At 41.1% G+C, this 19,134-nt stretch overlaps 1 pseudogene across 1 annotated transcript; it reads right to left on the reverse strand.

Annotated features, from left to right (window-relative positions):
• Positions 1 to 338: 338 nt before the first annotated feature.
• Positions 339 to 7,165, reverse strand: LOC311147805 (zinc finger CCCH-type with G patch domain-containing protein-like; annotated as a pseudogene). Its single transcript, XR_014615631.1, has 7 exons — positions 7,114 to 7,165; positions 6,317 to 6,930; positions 5,674 to 5,807; positions 5,278 to 5,421; positions 4,834 to 4,956; positions 3,867 to 4,312; positions 339 to 1,966 (listed from the first exon to the last, which is right to left on the reverse strand). The product of XR_014615631.1 is annotated as a zinc finger CCCH-type with G patch domain-containing protein-like (transcript).
• Between the last annotated feature and the right edge of the window lie 11,969 nt (positions 7,166 to 19,134).

Consider the following 19,134-nt stretch of genomic DNA (forward strand, 5'->3'; position numbering starts at 1 on the left):
GGTGCTGCAGCAGAATCTAAAAAAATCGGAATTAAAGAATATATATATATATATATATATATATATATATATATATATATATATATATATATATATATATATATATCAAAAAAGATATTCTCTTTTCACAAAAGTTGCACACTGGGCCTTTAATAGTCCTGTATTAGCAGACCGATCTAGCCGTCTGCAGCCCCCCCTATTATTATTCCAAACATTTGCATTCATATGTCACCTTCAAATAGAAAGTGTTCATAGGCGATAGCAAAAGCATCTGTACCAAAGCAGCCATGAGTACACCACTTTCTCAAAAGCATGAAGTCACCTTATATTCTGAACCACGATTTCAACCTTTTAATAAAATATTTGAAAGACCAAGAGTGAGATTGCTAAAAATGTCCATCTGGATCAGTAGATTCAATCACCCACCACACGGCTGACTCAGACAATGTCTGTGTATAGGGAGAAAAAACTCATTCCCCAATTTCATTATTTAATAAAAAGAGACAATAGCAGTAGCTTCAAAGAGGCTGAGTATGAGGGAGGCGGGAGGCGGGAGGCGGGGTGAAGGGAAGGGCTTCACTTTAAAACTCCCGAAAGGTCTCTGAACTCCCAAGGTTTCAATCCCCAAGTGAGTAAAAATCACATCTGAGGTGGGTGAGAGCCCATCAAAGCTGGCAGCCGCATCTGGTCAAAACGATTCCAATTTCTTCTGTGAAAACCCGTCCAAGTTTTCATAAGAAAAACAAATGTGAAAACATGAAAAAAAGTGTTTCTTGAGCAAAAATAATAATTTCCAGTACGCTTCAATTTTTGTTGTGCATGAGAATAATATTTACAAAGAATGTAAAATGTACAATGATTTCTGAAAACATTGGCAAAATATAAATATATATTTTTAAAGAGAGCAGTCCACTCCAAACACAGAAGGAAATGGTTAGTTACATTGTTGGAAATTGGAGAGAAAAAAAAGAGAATTATGGACCGGAAACCAAAATCTGTCATATCCTCTTATGTGTAGCTGTCTCTTCCATGTGTCATGGCTCAACCTGTAAATAAGAGAGGGTCGTTGCCAACTGACGCACACTTAAAATCTCCACCGCTGCAACCCATGTCTCTATTTTATAAACAGAAATGGACGGATATTAACAGAAATAACTCATGCTTGTAGCCAGTTGACTACTCCTAAAAAAGGCAAAAGTCTAACAACCGGAGGGCTTAAGTCAGCCAAAGTCTGTTGAGTCCATTGGATTAAATAGGCTTAAAGGCATACTTCGGGATTTTGACAATGAAGACCTTTATCTACTTCCCCAGTCAGATTAAATCATGGATACCATTTGTATGTCTCTGCATCCAGTATGAAGGAAGTTAGAAGTAGTTTTGCGAGCCAATGCCAACTAGCGTTAGTACAATGACTGGAAGTCTATGGAATCTACTAGCATGCTAGCAGTGACCTCCCGAATGGCGCAGTGGTCTAAGGCTGTGCCACTAGAGATCCTGGTTCGAATCCAGGCTCTGTCGTAGCCGGCCGCGACCGGGACACCCATGGGGCGGCGCACAATTGGCCCAGCGTCGTCCAGGGTAAGGGAGGGAATGGCCGGCAGGGATGTAGCTCAGTTGGTAGAGCATGGCGTTTGCAACGCCAGGGTTGTGGGTTCGATTCCCATGGGGGGCCAGTATGAAAAAAAAAAATGTATGCACTCACTAAGTGTAAGTCACTCTGGATAAGAGGTTGACTAAAATGTAGTTAGCAATTGCGAAATCCCAAAGTATCCCTTTAACAGGTGACTAAAACATTTTGTGCGTTCTGACCATGGGAGGTCCGTGTGGTCAAAACTCTGTCATTTTCTTGTGAGTATCGGCCTTCCTGTTATCCCTCTGGTCTGAGAGCTGCTGGGCCTTCTGCTGGACTAGCAGGCTGCGGGCTGCAGACAGCTTCTCCTCCAGGTGTGTCACCATGGCTGGATCTCTGAGGGGAGACACAAAGGAGACACAAAGTGGTTTAATTAGGAACTACTAAGACATGGTAAGGAGTTGCTTTAGAGAGACTTACACTATAGAAGTACATCTACAGAAGCAGAGTGGCTACAGAGGAAGACAACTGGAGGAGATCCTATAGAGGTCTAAGAGAGGGAGGACCTGCATTGGGATAATGGGGACCTGCTGTACAGTGTCTTCAGAAAGTATTCACACCCCTTGACTTTTTCCCACATCTTGTTGTGTTACAGCCTGAATTTAAAATGGATTAAATGTAGATTTTGTGTCACACAATACCTCAATGTCGAAGTGGAATTATGTTTTTAGACATTTTTACAAATTAATTAAAAATGAAAAGATGAAATGTCTTGAGTCAATAACTATTCAACCCCTGTGTTATGGCAAGCCTAAATAAGTTCAGGAGTAAACATTTGCTTAACAAGTCACATAATAAGTTGCATGGACTCTGTGTGCAATAATAGTGTTTAATATAATTGTTCAAGTTATTATATTACACTTTGGATGGTGTATCAATACACCCAGTCACTACAAAGATGCAGGTGTTCTTCGTAACTCAGTTGCCGGAGAGGAAGGAAACCGCTCAGGGATTTCACCATGAGGCCAATGGTGACTTTAAAACAGTTTTTTAAATGGCTGTGATAGGAGAAAACTGAGGATGGATCAACAAAATCGTAGTTACTCCACAATATTAACCTAATTGACAGAGGGAAAATGAAGCCTGTACACAATAAACATATTCCAACACATGCATCATGTTAGCAACAAGGCAATAAAGAAATACTGCAGAAAATGTGGCAAAGCAACTCACGTTTTGTCCTGAATACAAAGTGTTATGTTTGGGGAAAATCCAATACATTACTGAGTACCACTCTCCTTAGTGGTGGCTGCATCATGTTATGGGTATGCTTGTAATCGTTAAGGACTAGGTCGTTTTTCAGCATAAAAAGGAAACGGAATGGCGCTAGAGGAAAACCTGCTATTAGTCTGCTTTCTACCAGACACTGGGGGGTGAATTCCCCTTTCAGCAAGACAATAGCCTAAAACATAAAGCCAAATCTACACTGGAGTTGCTTACCAAGAAGACAGTGAATGTTCCTGAGTGGCCGAGTTACAGTTTTGACTTAAATCTACTTGAAAATCTATGGCAACACCTGAAAATGGTTGTCTAGCAATGATCAACAACCTTGACAGAGCTTGAAGAATTTTGAAAACAATAATGGGCAAATGTGGGATAATCCAGGTGTGGAGAGCGCTTAGAGACTTACCCAAAATAGATTTACCTCCTGTAGCTCAGTTGGTAGAGCATGGCGCTTGCAATGCCAGGATTGTGGGTTTGATTCCCACGGGGGGCCAGTATGAAAATGTATGCACTCACTAACTGTAAGTCACTCTGGATAAGAGCATCTGCTAAATGACTAAAATGTAAATGTACAAATTTACCCGAAAGAGACTCACAGCTGTAATCGCTGCAAAAGGTGCTTCTACAAAGTATTGACTCATGGGTGTGAATACTTATGTAAATTAGACATTTCTGTTTTCACTTTGCCATTATGGGGTATTGTGTCTAGATGGGTGAGAAAAATATAAATATTTAATTCATTTTGAATTCAGGCTGTAACAACAAAATGTGGAATAAGTGAAGGGGTATGAATACTTTCTGAAGGCAATGTATGTGACATGCTGCAAATTCTAAACCCATCTTTAGCCAGCAAAGATCCATCTAGCATCGACATGAGCGTAGGCTAAATTGTTTAGAAACAATACCGTCATTCAAATCTGATGGCTGGTAAAGTGCTTCTGTATGGCTGTTGGGCGTCCATCTTAAGGCATGATGTGAGTGAGGCAAGTTCCACAGTATCTTCCTTCCTTACCTCCCAGTCCGTCGGCTCAGGGACTCAGTGAGCCTCTGGATCTCCCTCTCAGTTTGGGCCACCCTCTCCATCGCCTGGAACAGCTTCACGTTCAGGCTCCTCTTGGTGCTCTTCCCCCCCTTGTAAGCCTCCACTCCGGCCCCTCAAGACAATGGAGGATGTGGGGGGGGGGGGGGGGGCACCAGTACCCCCTGCCTTAGGGTTGACATCCCCGCTCCCCAGCTTGCGGTTCAGAAAGTCAAAGACGTTGTGCCGCCCCCCAGGGTTGCATGCCCGGGCCTTTCTGGTTCTCTTCTTGTGGCTCGACTGCTGCCCATCTTTGTTTTTGGCCACTTTGCTCTGGGTCTTCCTCCTGGTGAGCTCGGCACACTGGTCCAGGGATTTACCTTTGGGCAGAACCACCGCCAGCACTGGCTCCACCTGACCTTCAGATGTTTTCCCCAGACCTGTTGGGCACAGACGCATCTATGAGCTTGCTGAGAACAGCAAATTGTGGCCTGTATCTTGAAAAACGGTTAAACTGAAAGCCTACAATGGCCATTTGTGCAATGTGTTACAGTGGACTTCAGGGTGTCATAACTTGACATTACCACAGTAAAATTGCTTTATACTCAGTGTATGAGTCATATGGGACATGGCCTTAACGAATGCGTGAATGTGAACTTACCAGGGTTGGGGTCAATTCCATTTTAATTACAGACAATTCAGGAAGTACTCTGAAATTCCAATTCTCTTCAATGCTTTTCAATGGGGAAAATGTGGAGTTGGAATTTGGTTTCCTGTCTTAATTGAATGGAATTTAAATGGAATTGACCCCAACCTTGGAACAAGGCAATATGCTTTGTGTTACCATTGATTCGAGAGTAGTTTAACTTACATTTTTCATTACATTGTATAACAGTATATTATTGCATGCAACTATCTGCATTGTCTCCATGTTTGTTGAATAATAATCACTTGTGCTTACCTTTCCCATATTCATATCCCATTTTGAGCAAGAGCTTGGAGCCTATGCCTCATGTGTGTGCCTCCCAGCCACCGAAGGCAGAATAACTACTTGACGGTGCCCAATCCTCCACTTGGGTCAAAACTGACAGGTCAAGGAAAAGACAAAATAAATACTTTAGCTACATGCAGCCGGGGCACGTGTACTAAGAAACAATCAGCCAAGCTAATGTGTAAGTTTCATGTTATCCCTTAATTGTTGTGGTTAGCGCAAGAGGAAAAACATTTGTCATTTACTTCCCACCATCTCAGCTCTATACGAACTCAGGTCATGAATCAATCAATAACATCCTCTATCCCTACATAAAACATTCTGTCTTTATCAACAAAGGTGGATGCATAACATTACATTGAAACCCTCAGAAATAAAGCTGGGTCTACACACTGTTTAATTAGAGGTACATACCTCTGGCGAACGCTGCCTCACCCTCTCCGATGTCATCGTCCTCTGAGTCAGAGGGCAGATAGTCTTCTCTCAGCGGTGGGATGACCCCATCGGCCTCCAACAGGGCTGAGTCGAACTTCACCGTGTAGAAGCCACTGTCGATATCTACACAGACAGAGGAGACCATTTTAATCACTTGCTGGTAAGAGGAACACAGTCCACTGAGCTATCAGCGGTAACCTGTTGATCTCGTCTACTTCAAAACATTGAGATGACACCCAATATGATCCAACAAATTCGTGACTCAATAGGCTACATTTCTAGTGGTGGGTAAATTGGGTGAGATTGAATGGGTTTGAGAAAAGCAATGCTTGTTATGCTGTTATGGTATGCTATGATGGAAAGTCAGTGACCCACCTGTTATTTTGGCCAGGTACCAGATGCCATCGTCTTGCCTGGCCATGCAGGAGGAGCCCTCTTGAAGGTTACTGAAGTCCAACTCCAGGAACGCTCTGAGCTCTGACACGTACACCACCTCACCATGGGAGAACCTACAACACGACAGGGGTCAGACCAGGGTTCTGACTGGGACAGTTTATAGTCAGTTCAAGGCAAAATACCATTGGGGAGAGTAACCCAAAGCGCTTCCAATTGAACTGAAAAGAATACACAAAAGACTGAATGAAAGCTCCTAACACCTAAAATGTTTTATGGTAATTAAAATGAAGAGAAAACAAAGTGAGTGTTGAGGAAAAATATGAGTCATTTTTAGATTGACATTAGATAGAATAAAAAAGAATGGTCCTTTATAATATGGAGTCTAAAAGGAGGCATGGGTAAGGCCAAAATGTCATAAATATGACAACTTTGATTAATTAGTTCTCAAAAATGCTTTTAGATACAAATATGTCACCAATCCTTCCTCCAAAAGGACCATTCTCTGGATTAGATTTCCTGAAAATCATGTTTGTTTCTCGTTTTTTTTCATGAGGAATAACCCACGTGTGTTCTGCTTTCCTCACAACCTTCCAAAAAAGATGGTTGTGATCATAGACACTACCTGCAGTTGTCTGCAAAGCGACAATTGTCCTCCAGGAAGAATGGGCAGGGCTTCATGGACTTCTGTGTGGGGTGGACGTACAGCACCCTCACCTGGGCCTCATCCCCTTTACAACTCTCTGTCCCCACGATCATTGCATTGTGGTACTCCAATGTCCCCCAAGAGGTGCAGTAGGGTGCCCGCACTTTGGTGCCACTTAGCGCTTCTACCTCTCCCTCATCTTCCCTCTCATTCTCCCTCTCTCTCGTGTCTGAGCTGCTTCCGGAAACCTCCCCTACTTCTGTGTAGAAGGCAGCAAACTCATTGTCCAAGCCGTCGTTGGCTGGTGTGCCTGTGGCTAGCGACTGGAGCCCGTCGGCCTCTTTGAGGGTGGCCAGTTGCCGGCTCTTCTTGACTGACACCAGGCTGGCTTCTGTGAGCTCTATCAGCTGACTGAGGTCCACTTTCAGTTTGAGCAGGTCGGCCTGCTGCGACGGGTCCAGGCCGGCCAACAGGGCAATCTCCACCTGCTGCAACTGGGTGCCGTAGGCCGCGATGGCAGACTCCAGGGTTCCTTCGTCCATACTGGCTTGGGTGAACAGTTGCCACTGGTCAACATCTAGCTAGCAGGGTCTCTGTGGAACAAGAAGAGCTAATTACTAGATGTGCGTGTCATGTGTCCCATCATTTACATTTTGAATAGCTAGTAGTTACGAAACGAGGCGATGTCTTCAAATTATGTAGACAACGCCACACAGATTTACATTGGAAAATCCTAAAATGTCCCCTATATTTAATACAATTATATGTAAACTTACTCTGCCGATTGTCTGTGGTGTTGGTCCCTCAGCTGGTCGAAATTTGAGAGAAAATACACAGTAAAGTATTATTAAACAGACTTCAAAACGCAGGTCTGTGTGGCAATCAAGATGTATTTTGCTCATGGCACGTGCACAAGACAGAAGTACAAGCATGCAAAACCATGCCAAAGATGATGGATATACTTACAGGATACATGTCTCTCTGACATAACAATGGGAGTAGTTGTCCCCAAAGCGGCACAGTGGCCTGTCAAGCTCCAGCCTATCCTTTCTTTGGATTGGTGGATCTCATTATTGTAATCCTTTAATTGAATATTTGATTAGGGTTGTTGACGTCAACCGCCTGTTTTCAATGGAGAGAGACGCTATGCTCCTAGGCTCATCATGAATATGCATAGTAATCTGGAGACAACTCCGAAATAAAGTGTTTTTTCTCAAAGTTGCCGGGATGTCAACTGTCCTACTTATATCAGTACACTCGTAACAACTTTAGCATTACGAAACTTCTATTAGATCAAATAAACCTCATGTAGCAAATAAATCATTCATTTTTTTGGTTAACCAAATTCGTTACTCTCTCATTGACCTCCAAAAAAAGGGTTTTGTGCAGGTTACAGAAATTGGAACATCGGTACCGGTGCTCTAAAAAGTCGGGTAAATAATAATTTCCGGATAATATTTTGTCTCAAATTTCGAGCAGCTGAAGGACCAACACCACAGACAATAGGCAGAGTAAGTTCAAATACCTATAATTTTATTCAACATTCCGGCCTGTAACCACATCCAGAATCAAACACTCATGTTCCAGACGGTGTATTTATAAATTCACCGTCTGGTCCCCAGTCAACATAAGTTAGCTACTGTACAGTAGGTGTATCTAGTCAGGATGTGCAGCCACTAACGTTAGTACTGATAGTTGGCTATGGCTAGAATAGTTATCATGTTTAGCTAGCTATAAAAGCAACATGACATGATCTCATCTAACGTTAACGTTACCATAGCAATTCAAAGACACTGACAAAGTCTGGAAGGATTCAATGAATTAGCCTCGTTAAGGTAAACTAACTAGTTACATTATCTAGCTAACGTTAACTATGTAGCTATAATATGCACGTTCAATGGTTAATGGCAAATCGTAAATTAGGAAACTAGCTATAACACTAATAATGCTTACCAGTAGGTGTTAGCTAGCTAAATTACACCGCTAACGTTAGTTTATTTACTCATAATCTAGTTATTTTGGTACCTATAGCTTAATTTATGCTAGCTGCATAGATAAGACATACAGGTAGCAAGCAAATTTACATTTACATAATTTAGCAGACGCTCTTATCCAGAGCGACTTACAAAATCACATCTTTATACTTTCTCTGATAATTTATTTTCCAAGTGGGAATCTCTGTCGGAACTGATCCTTCTACCACGAATTTACAAGACGGAAATGTACGTTACGTGTTGTTGGTGTTGTTGTTGTTGTTGTTGTTCTTCTGCTTCTTCTTCTTCTGGCTTTCCGGCAGACTAGACGCGGTGTTGCGTATTACTGCCCTTCGCAGGTTGGAGTGCAGATTGCACATTTTGGTCACAAAAAATAGAAATGGGGTCTCAGAGTATTTCGTATTATTCTTTACGTAAAAACAGGACACTCCATTTAGTATGAAATGTTACGTTTCGTATGGTATGTATTCATTTGTGAATGTCCGTCATCCATTGGGTATGATATGTTACTAATTGGTATGATATGTTACAAATTAGAAAAACATTCAATATGTTACAAATTTTGAAAATGTACAATATGTTACAAATGTGCAAAATATGTTACGAATTCTAACTTGTTGTGGCTAATGGTTAAGGTTACGTTAAAGGGTTAAGGTTAGGGTAGTTTATTTTTATTTTATTGTAATTTTTTTAGGGGGTAGATCAGCTTTAATATTGCAGATAGATTGTAGCTTCCATCAATGTAATTGTCTGCATCACTTCCAATCCTCCATATATTTTCTTGCAAATATATATACAGTACCAGTCAAAAGTTTGGACACACCTACTCATTCAAGGGTTTTTCTTAATTCTTACTATTTTCTACATTGTAGAATAGTAGTGAAGACATCAAAACTATATTATTAACACATATGGAATAATGTAGTAACCAAAAAAGTGTTAAACAAATCAAAATATATTTTATATTTCAGATTCTTCAAATAGCCACCATTTGCCTTGATGACAGCTTTGCACACTCTTGGCATTCTCTCAACCAGCTTCATGAGGTAGTCACCTGGAATGCATTTAAATTAACAGGTGTGCCTTCTTACAAGTTCATTTGTGGAATTTCTTTCCTTCTTAATGCGTTTGAGCCAATCAGTTGAGTTGTGACAAAGTAGGGGGGGGGGGGGGGGGGTATACAGAAGATAGCCCTATTTGGTAATAGTCCATATTATGGCAAGAACAGCTCAAATAAGCAAAAAGAAACGACAGTCCATCATTACTTTAAGACATGAAGGTCAGTCGATATGGAACATTTCAAGAACTTTGAAGGTTTCTCAAATGCAGTTGCAAAAACCATCAAGCGCTATGATGAAACTGGCTCTCAGGAGGACCACCACAGGAAAGGAATCCCCAGAGTTACCTCTGCTGCAGAGGATAAGTTCATTAGAGTTACCAGCCTCAGAAATTGCTGCCCAAATAAATGCTTCACAGAGTTCAAGTGACAGACACATCTCAACATCAACTGTTCAGAGGAGACTGTGTGAATCAGGCCTTCATCGTCGAATTGCTGCAAAGAAGCCACTACTAAAGGACACCAATAAGAAGAAGAGACGTGCTTGGGCCAAGAAACACAAGCAATGGACATTAGACCGGTGGAAATCTGTCCTTTGGTCTGATGAGTCCAAATTTGAGATTTTTGGTTCCAACCACCGTGTCTTTGTGAGACGCAGAGACATTATCAACAAGAAGATATTCAAAGAGGCTGTGTAAATCATGCAAGCTAAAGGCACCATAAACTACAATCTGGTTTCCACTTCCACTGCCTACAAATCAGCTACTAAATGTAACTGACTCAAAGATCAACACTCTGCATCATCACAAAATGTAAGTCTTTGAAAGTATCATTATGGAAGAAGAATTAAGAAGATTTGGTTGAAAGGATCAATATGTATTTTGCATAGGCTAAGAATACATTGTCTTTCATTTTTCTTTAGCTAATTTCTTACATCCATTTTCATGAAGATGAAGGCTGTATATTAAACAATCATGACCTCTTTCAAAACTTCTGTAACATAATGGAAAAGTGTAACTAATGTGTGTGATCAATCAACCATGAGAAAATGTTTGACTGTAAGAAAAAGGACTAAAAAGTAGTATCTCAGACTGTGTGATGCTTTCTTTGTCTCATTAGATGGAGACATGGAGTACAGTTTCTATGATTTGTCTGACATAAATGGTACAGTCAGAGATTGGCTTTCCAACTGTCCCTCATGAGGGGGAAGTACATTTCACCAACTTCAACTCAGGTCTAAATGCTTAATATGTTTCAGATGCTGCATACACCTGACCAGACACATAATGTCACTGAATGTGGACACATATTATCTGATTACAGGATGCAGGTGTGGTGGACACTGGACAGGGTCACACATGTTGGACATTACTGTTATTTATCATATCTATATTTAATGTATGAAACAAGAAAACGCACCATTGTGAAAGGAATGTCTATAGAATGGCTTTTGATAGATATCTCTAGCTCACTGTCTGTGTCCGCCCTCTAGTGTCAAGACTATGTTATGCCATTACACAGAAACAAATTACATCCTTTATAATGTAAAATACAAATTATTTCAGTTTTGGCCTTCATGAAAACATTAGGAAAGGCGTCTTCGCCAAAGGTAACCTACTACTTAGCTGTCATTAATCAATAGTCTCATGGTTTTTCCCCCGTGCAGGACAATTTAGTCTATGGAATTAGAAGGGAAATTTGTCAATGTCGATCCACAATAAAATACATGATAGAGAAGTTTGGAAGTTGACATGCCCTATCCCTACAATGACTGAGATATCCTGGTCCAGAAGTCCATTGAGTGGGGAATGGTGAAGGTATTTGCTGTCATGATGTAGATCAACACATTATTATTTAAGTGATAATGCCCGAGAAGCCCGTGTTTGCACAGACTGTGTCTTTTTCTAGAAGGAAGGTTGGGGAGGAAATGTACTTGTAATCTGGAGAGGATGGGAGGGTTTAGGTTCCTGGGGGTCTGGTTTGACACTTGAATGACATGGGTGGAGCATATTAATACAGTAGTTGTCAAAGGACAGAAGATATTGAATATGATGTGTTGCTTGTCAGGAATGGAGTGGGGGGCAGATAGAATGGCATTGAAAATTATATATATATATATATATATATATATATATATATATATATATATATATATATATAGCGCTGTTAAGGTCATCACTGAATTATGGAAGTATAGAATATGGATCAGCAGCTCAGACATCTTTAAAAAAGCTAGATGTTATCCAGGCCCAAACCCTAAGAATATGTTGTGGAGCACTCAGGACCTCACCGGTTGCAGTGATGGAGGTAGAGTTGGGAGAGATGCCATTAAAGTTAAGAAGACAACAGCTAGCCATGACATATTGGGTAATTCTACAAGGACATACAGTGAGGGAAAAAAGTATTTGATCCCCTGCTGATTTTGTACGTTTGCCCACTGACAAAGAAATTATCAGTCTATAATTTTAATGGTAGGTTTATTTGAACAGTGAGAGACAAAATAACAACAAAAAAAATCCACAAAAACGCATATAAAAAATGTTATAAATTGATTTGCATTTTAATGAGGGAAATAAGTATTTGACCCCCTCTCAATCAAAAAGATTTCTGGCTCCCAGGTGTCTTTTATACAGGTAACGGGCTGAGATTAGGAGCACACTCTTAAAGGGAGTGCTCCTAATCTCAGCTTGTTACCTGTATAAAAGACACCTGTCCACAGAAGCAATCAATCAATCAGATTCCAAACTCTCCACCATGGCCAAGACCAAAGAGCTCTCCAATGATGTCAGGGACAAGATTGTAGACCTACACAAGGCTGGAATGGGCTACAAGACCATCGCCAAGCAGCTTGGTGAGAAGGTGACAACAGTTGGTGCGATTATTCGCAAATGGAAGAAACACAAAATAACTGTCAATCTCCCTCGGCCTGGGGGTCCATGCAATATCTCACCTCGTGGAGTTGCAATGATCATGAGAACGGTGAGGAATCAGCCCAGAACTACACGGGAGGATCTTGTCAATGATCTCAAGGCAGCTTTGACCATAGTCACCAAGAAAACAATTGGTAACACACTACGCCGTGAAGGACTGAAATCCTGCAGCACCCACAAGGTCCCCCTGCTCAGGAAAGCACATATACAGGGCCGTCTGAAGTTTGCCAATGAACATCTGAATGATTCAGAGGAGAACTGGGTGAAAGTGTTGTGGTCAGATGAGACCAAAAGCTAGCTCTTTGGCATCAACTCAACTCGCCGTGTTTGGAGGAGGAGGAATGCTGCCTATGACCCCAAGAACACCATCCCCACCGTCAAACATGGAGGTGGAAACATTATGCTTTGGGGGGGTTTTTCTGCTAAGGGGACAGGACAACTTCACCGCATCAAAGGGACGATGGAGGGGGCAATGTACCATCAAATCTTGGGTGAGAAACTCCTTCCCTCAGCTAGGGCATTGAAAATGGGTCGTGGATGGGTATTCCAGCATGACAATGACCCAAAACACATGGCCAAGGCAACAAAGGAGTGGCTCAAGAAGAAGCACATTAAGGTCCTGGAGTGGCCTAGCCAGTCTCCAGACCTTAATCCCATAGAAAATCTGTGGAGGGAGCTGAAGGTTCGAGTTGCCAAACGTCAGCCTCGAAACCTTAATGACTTGGAGAAGATCTGCAAAGAGGAGTGGGACAAAATCCCTCCTGAGATATGTGCAAACCTGGTGGCCAACTACAAGAAATGTCTGACCTCTGTGATTGCCAACAAGGGTTTTGCCACCAAGTACTAAGTCATGTTTTGCAGAGGGGTCAAATGCTTATTTCCCTTAATTCAAATGCAAATCAATGTTAAACAATTTTGACATGCTTTTTTTGGGTTTTTTTTTTGTTATTCTGTCTCTCACTGTTCAAATAAACCTACCATTAAAATTATAGACTGATCATGTCTTTGTCAGTGGGCAAACATACAAAATCAGCAGGGGATCAAATACTTTTTTCCCTCACTGTAAGGTTACACATCCTACAAAAAAAGTTGATCCTAGAGTGCTGGGAACATGAACAAAATCTTAATACAAGCTTTGGGTGGATAGGCAATGGCATTGCGAGAGAGATGGGGTTGTTTGGGAGGGAGTTTAGCCCCTCTGTGGTTCTTCCTGCTATCCCACCTTGGTTTCCCCCTCAACCAGTGATAGATCTAGGGTTGCTTGAGAGGGTAAGAGATGTTGAGGAAGGAGTAGATTCAGTTGTTAGTCAACATTTAAGAACACAATACCATGCTTTCTTGAATGTTCACAGATGGATCTAAGGACCCTAAAACAGGGAGGACAGGTGCAGCTTTTAGTGTTCCTGAGTTGTTTTAAGGTGGCAGTGATGAAAAGAGCAACGGATCATTTATCTGTTTACACAATGGGAGCTGTTGGGCATACTATTGGCTGCAGAGTGGTGGAGGTGGTGAGGCCAGATAGAGTTGTCATCTGCTCTGACTCCTGTGCAGCACTGATGAGCTTAAATATATTTGTGTCTCAGAGCAGACAGGATGTATTGTATGATTTTGCAGTGCTTGTATAGGGTGAAAGAGATGGGGTTATTAGTATTTGTGATGTTCCTTTGGGTACCAGCTCATGTGGGAGTAGAGGGGAATGAGGAGGTGGATTATCACCAAGCAGGCTTTTAAACATCCTAATGTTGAAGTGGAATTGTCAATCAGTAAAGCAGAAGCCAAGGGGTTCGTAAGAACAGTGGTTAAAAACAAATGGCAAGAGAAAGGGAAGACACCTGTATAAGATCCATGAAAATGTGGGGGCAGGGAGGTCCTCGGGCTGAGAGAGAAGAGAGAAGAGAGGAAAGTGTAGTCACAAGGCTGAGGCTGCGACATACAAGGCTCAATAGTACATTGAAATTGGTTCTGAAACATCCAACTGGGAGTTGTGATTGTTGTCAGGAGGAGATGGAGACAGTGGAACCTGTTCTATTTCAGTGTGAGGAATATGTGAGGGAAAGAGAGCGATTGTTATTAGATTTGAGGTGTAATGGGATTGAAGAGCCAGGATTAAGTGAACTGCTGGGGAAATCATCAGGGGATGTAGTATTTAATTATGTATTTCATTTCCTTAGGGAGACAAGATTATTGGGTAGGATTTAGACCTTCACCGTCTCTGGTCCACACTCCAGTCCAGTTGGTGGCGGTAATGCACCTTAAAGTTGGTTGCCAACCGCCACATAAAATCCACAGAAGAAGAAGAAGAAGAAGAAGAAGAAACAGATGCATTTTGCCGGCCCTTCACCAATATATCTTCAAAACATCCACTTCGAGGGCATTATCACTTTCATACAACGGCTTACCAACATATTTAAATAATAAGTGACATATTTTCATAAAAAAACGTTATTTTGATTACTTTATTCATACTATTTAATCCTTCCACAAGATATAGTCTCGACACAAATCAAACAGTGCAGCCAGAATAACAGCAAAGTAGCTGCATTTGCGTTTGTTTAAGCTGTTTTCTAGTGACAATTATTTGGATCCATCCATAACAATGAGCTAATGATATGCGATTTTGCCTGGCATAGAAAATGTGCTCTCTCTTTAGGACACTGTTGTTCAGAGGAGCTAGCCAACAACACAGCTAACGCAATCACTTCAAACTGAAGCTGGAAAGAAAGCAAACTAGCTGCATTTCATTTAGTTTTACCTGTTTTCTATTGACATTTCTTTGTATATATCTATAAAATTGATGCCAGCTGATTCATGATTTCGACTGGCTGAGAAAAGCTGCCTGCCTGTCTGTCTCGTCCCAACTCCCGACACGTTCATTACTATTGGACAGCTGGAGATTTAATTTGAATATTGAAACAATGTTGCAAATGTCAGAGAGACAGACAGCAATGTTTATACAAATATATGCTGTTGAAAACGAAATGTTAATCTAAAAGAAATGTGAGATAATGTCTAGATGCTTTTTATAGTGGAGATCATGTTTATAAATTGCCTGGCTGGGCTGATGAGACAGTGGATTGCACAGTCAGATGGAACAGAGTAAATAGGCATTTCAACCGGTGGTAATTTGTGAAATAGACACCGGCTGGAATGCGGTTTTAACCTATCAGCATTCTGGATTAGATCCACCCATTGTATAAACCAGCATTGATAACTGTATAAAGATTATAGACGGGTTGGTTGTTTAGCAACAACACTGACGCGTGCGCAACTATGGGGCTAAACAGACGGGGTTGGCTTAGATTGTTGACAACATGTAAACTGTATTTTGTCTCCAATGTTTATTGAAAACAAATAAATTAGCACAATGAGCACTTGTTGTCTCTCAAATATATTGTTACAGTCGGTTAGTTAGCTATTGAATTTGATCCATATAAGCATAGACGTGACATCAGTCAAAACAACTCAAACCAAGACATGATATCAAGAACAAGAAAAAACTAGCTGAAAAAAGACACCAAAACTTTTTAACTTTAACTAACAGTGGAACAAATCAACATAGCAGGCAGTTCATGAAGACAATCAAAAACCTTTATCAGTACAGTATGGACTTTCCCATGGTCTCATGGAAAAACAACCTAGAACAATACACACTACCCACATGATGGAGGCAATACTGTATGACAGAGTTAAAGATGATAAAGTCAAGGCTGCTTGCCAATGAGCATATCCCCATATTCTGTATGTAGGATGAAGGTCCGCCACTCTTAGAATGCATTCATGATTCATCACAGAGCGTGAGAGCAGGGATTAATCCCCCTTGATGAGGGATGCATCAATACATTTATTTACATGATCGTCAATGATTAATTGAGAACAGGAGGTGTAAAATCACAGAATAAATGGTTTATTCGGCCAATACAGCGGTTCGCAGTTATGCGTAAAACAACTACAGTGCGGTATAATGGCGCACTGGAGAAAAACAAAACACACAGGTGAATATCCTGGCGATTCAGTACATAAAGCTCCACTGAGCTATCGACACCTCCACATGAACCAATCACACACAAAGACATGGAGGCAGAGGGAATACGTATACATGGACTGATGAGGATATGAACCAGGTGTGTATAAAAACAAGACGAAACAAATGGAATGATGAGATGGCTAGAAGGCCGGTGATGACGAACGCTGAAGCCTGCCCGAGCAAGGAGAGGAGGCAGCTTTGGAGAAAGTCGTGACATTTACAGTGGGTGAATCACTCTTACAATCACTCTTGTATATCAATAGACTATATATATCGTAAGAATAGAATCTGTGCTTCTGAAATACTGTAGGAGTCGATTGAAAGAGGAATCGCTGTTGGTGTCACTGTATGGGTTAAGACTTTTGTGTATTGTGAGGATAGTCGCAACCAGCCGTGACAGGGAGACCCATGGGCGGCGCACAATTGGTCCAGCGTCGTCCAAGGTAGGGGAGGGTTTGGCCGGCAGGGATGTGGGTTCGTTTACCACGGGGGGCCAGTATGAAAAAAAAACAAAAAAAACATTTATGCATTCACCAACTGTAAGTCGCTCTGGATAAGAGCGTCTGCTAAATGATAAAAATGTAAATGTAAAAATGTAATGATAGACCTACCTCATTTCATAACCACACATAGCGTGCAACGATTAAAAGGCAGCAGTACCTGTTGTCAGTGACATAATAAGTCAATAGGTTTTGTGTGGGCAGACAAAGCATTGCGCCTGGTGATGTGTAGGCCTATGTGAATAGCAGCGGAAACTACTAGTGATCCAAATTCCATTTTTGTCCCAACCCTAGCAACAGTTTCAATACTATCAATCCGACCATGAGTACACTTTCGAAATAACTTCCATTACGATCCAGATTCACCTGTAACCCTCTCACCAGGCTCGAATTTCACTCTCACAATATTACCTTATTTAGAATATCTGAACAGCATGGGATATTAGGTGAGAAGGACATCTCCAATAAGAATCCCTATTGTAAACTTGCTAGGGTGAATGACAAATAGGGTATTAACTTCAGATAGAATGATTATAGACTTGGTTATTGTTATAAGGATATGCTTTACCATGCATTAAATGAAACTGAAACAGTAAATGACTCCACCAATACAACAGACATAAGGTTCAAGATCTATATAAATCAAATGTTCAATGTATCACATCAAAAGAAAAAAAATTATAAACCCCAATGATTTTTCCACAAACCATGTCCAAAATATTTGCAAGCTTGCTTAAACCCTGGGCGCGCGTTGGAGCTCATAAAAAAAATGACGACATACATAAAGTCCCGAAGTCCACCCCACATTTGTAGTTACTCACTACTTGTAGATAATGCCTCAGCAAAATATAGTAGTTCCGTGCAGGTGTCCTCACAAGATCCACAGCGAACACAGCTATCAATGCAGCCAGTACTCGGTAGCAGCAACAGACATCCGTTGGAAACCCGAACTCGTTGATCGTCACAAGCAATTCTCTACAAGTCTTGCACGATGCTAGGCTAACCTCTAGGATGTCGAATGTCTCCACAATGCGACGGCAGCTTCAGTCTCTACTAGGTCTTTCTTAACGAAATAATAAACACTCTCTTATAGAAATAAAATCAGGATTTTCCTTTAAAAAACTCTGTAGGTATGGTTTTGTTCTCTCTTTATCGTTTCCTTTGGTCGTTTTTTCCTTCACCAACCACACTAACGTCTCTCCTCTCCCTTCTTTCAACCTTTCCCTCTCTTTTCTTTCCCAGCAACCAGTCCACTCTCCCATTGGCCACAACTTAACAAGTTACCTCATTGGTCAAAACTTTAACGAGATACGTGGGAAACTTAAACTTAAAAGTAAACCAACCTATTCACTTGTACATTTTTTTTAAACATTGCTTCAAAAGATATGCATTAATGACATTACAAATCAGGAGCTATTCGATCACCTTTTAAATCTAATACCAATGAATTATAACAAATAAACTCTATACTTGGTTTTAGCAAGGTATTACACTCTCCCCCCACCAAAATAGGCATGTCCTCATGACTTGTAAACATAAGTGAAATGTAATGACAAGTAAATGTGTCAACTCTTAACTACAACCTACAGCTGAGACAAAACATGTTAGATAATTGAAAATGAGATACAATGTGGAACAATATCTGACAACTGGGGCTATACTTGGAACTCCAGGTTTATCATAGGTAAGTAATACAGGCGCTTTCTTTACTCTCTGAGATCTTCTTATCCCTGGTCCTTCCATTTCCTCAGAAGTTTCCACTTCTCCCTGAACTTCTCGTTCCTCTTCTGTAATCTCTTCAACTGAGTTAGATGCCTCATTATCATCTACTTCAACTCCAGTTGCAACCTCAGCTTCTTGACTGGACTCTTTTACTTCCAGAACTTCGTCTGCTCTTTCAGGTTCCCCTGTCATTTGATTCCAAACTATGTCTAAGTCCAAGCTAAATGGTTCCGACATCTCTTCCACTTCTCGGCTTATACAGTTTGTATTTGGCACTTCATACCATACTCCGAGGTCCTCATCTTCTGAGTCAAAATCCTTCTCATCTTCTGGATTCTCAACCTCTTCAACTTTCTCATCATTCCGAGGAGTACAGTTTCCAGGCAACTTTTCATGTCCCTTTCTCTTCCTCCTTCTTTGCAGGGTCCTTCTACCAGGTGTTGGTTCTATGTTAATCACAGGTTCTATGCGCACTTTCTGCCCCAGTGGTAGCAGGTGATTTCGATGAAGAATCTTAATGGGTCCATCTCCAATTTCAGGCTTCAAACGAAACACAGGTAAGTTTGACAT

This window comes from Coregonus lavaretus (genome assembly GCF_964263955.1).
Source record: "Coregonus lavaretus genome assembly, chromosome: 20".
In the NCBI taxonomy this organism is placed as follows: domain Eukaryota; kingdom Metazoa; phylum Chordata; class Actinopteri; order Salmoniformes; family Salmonidae; genus Coregonus; species Coregonus lavaretus.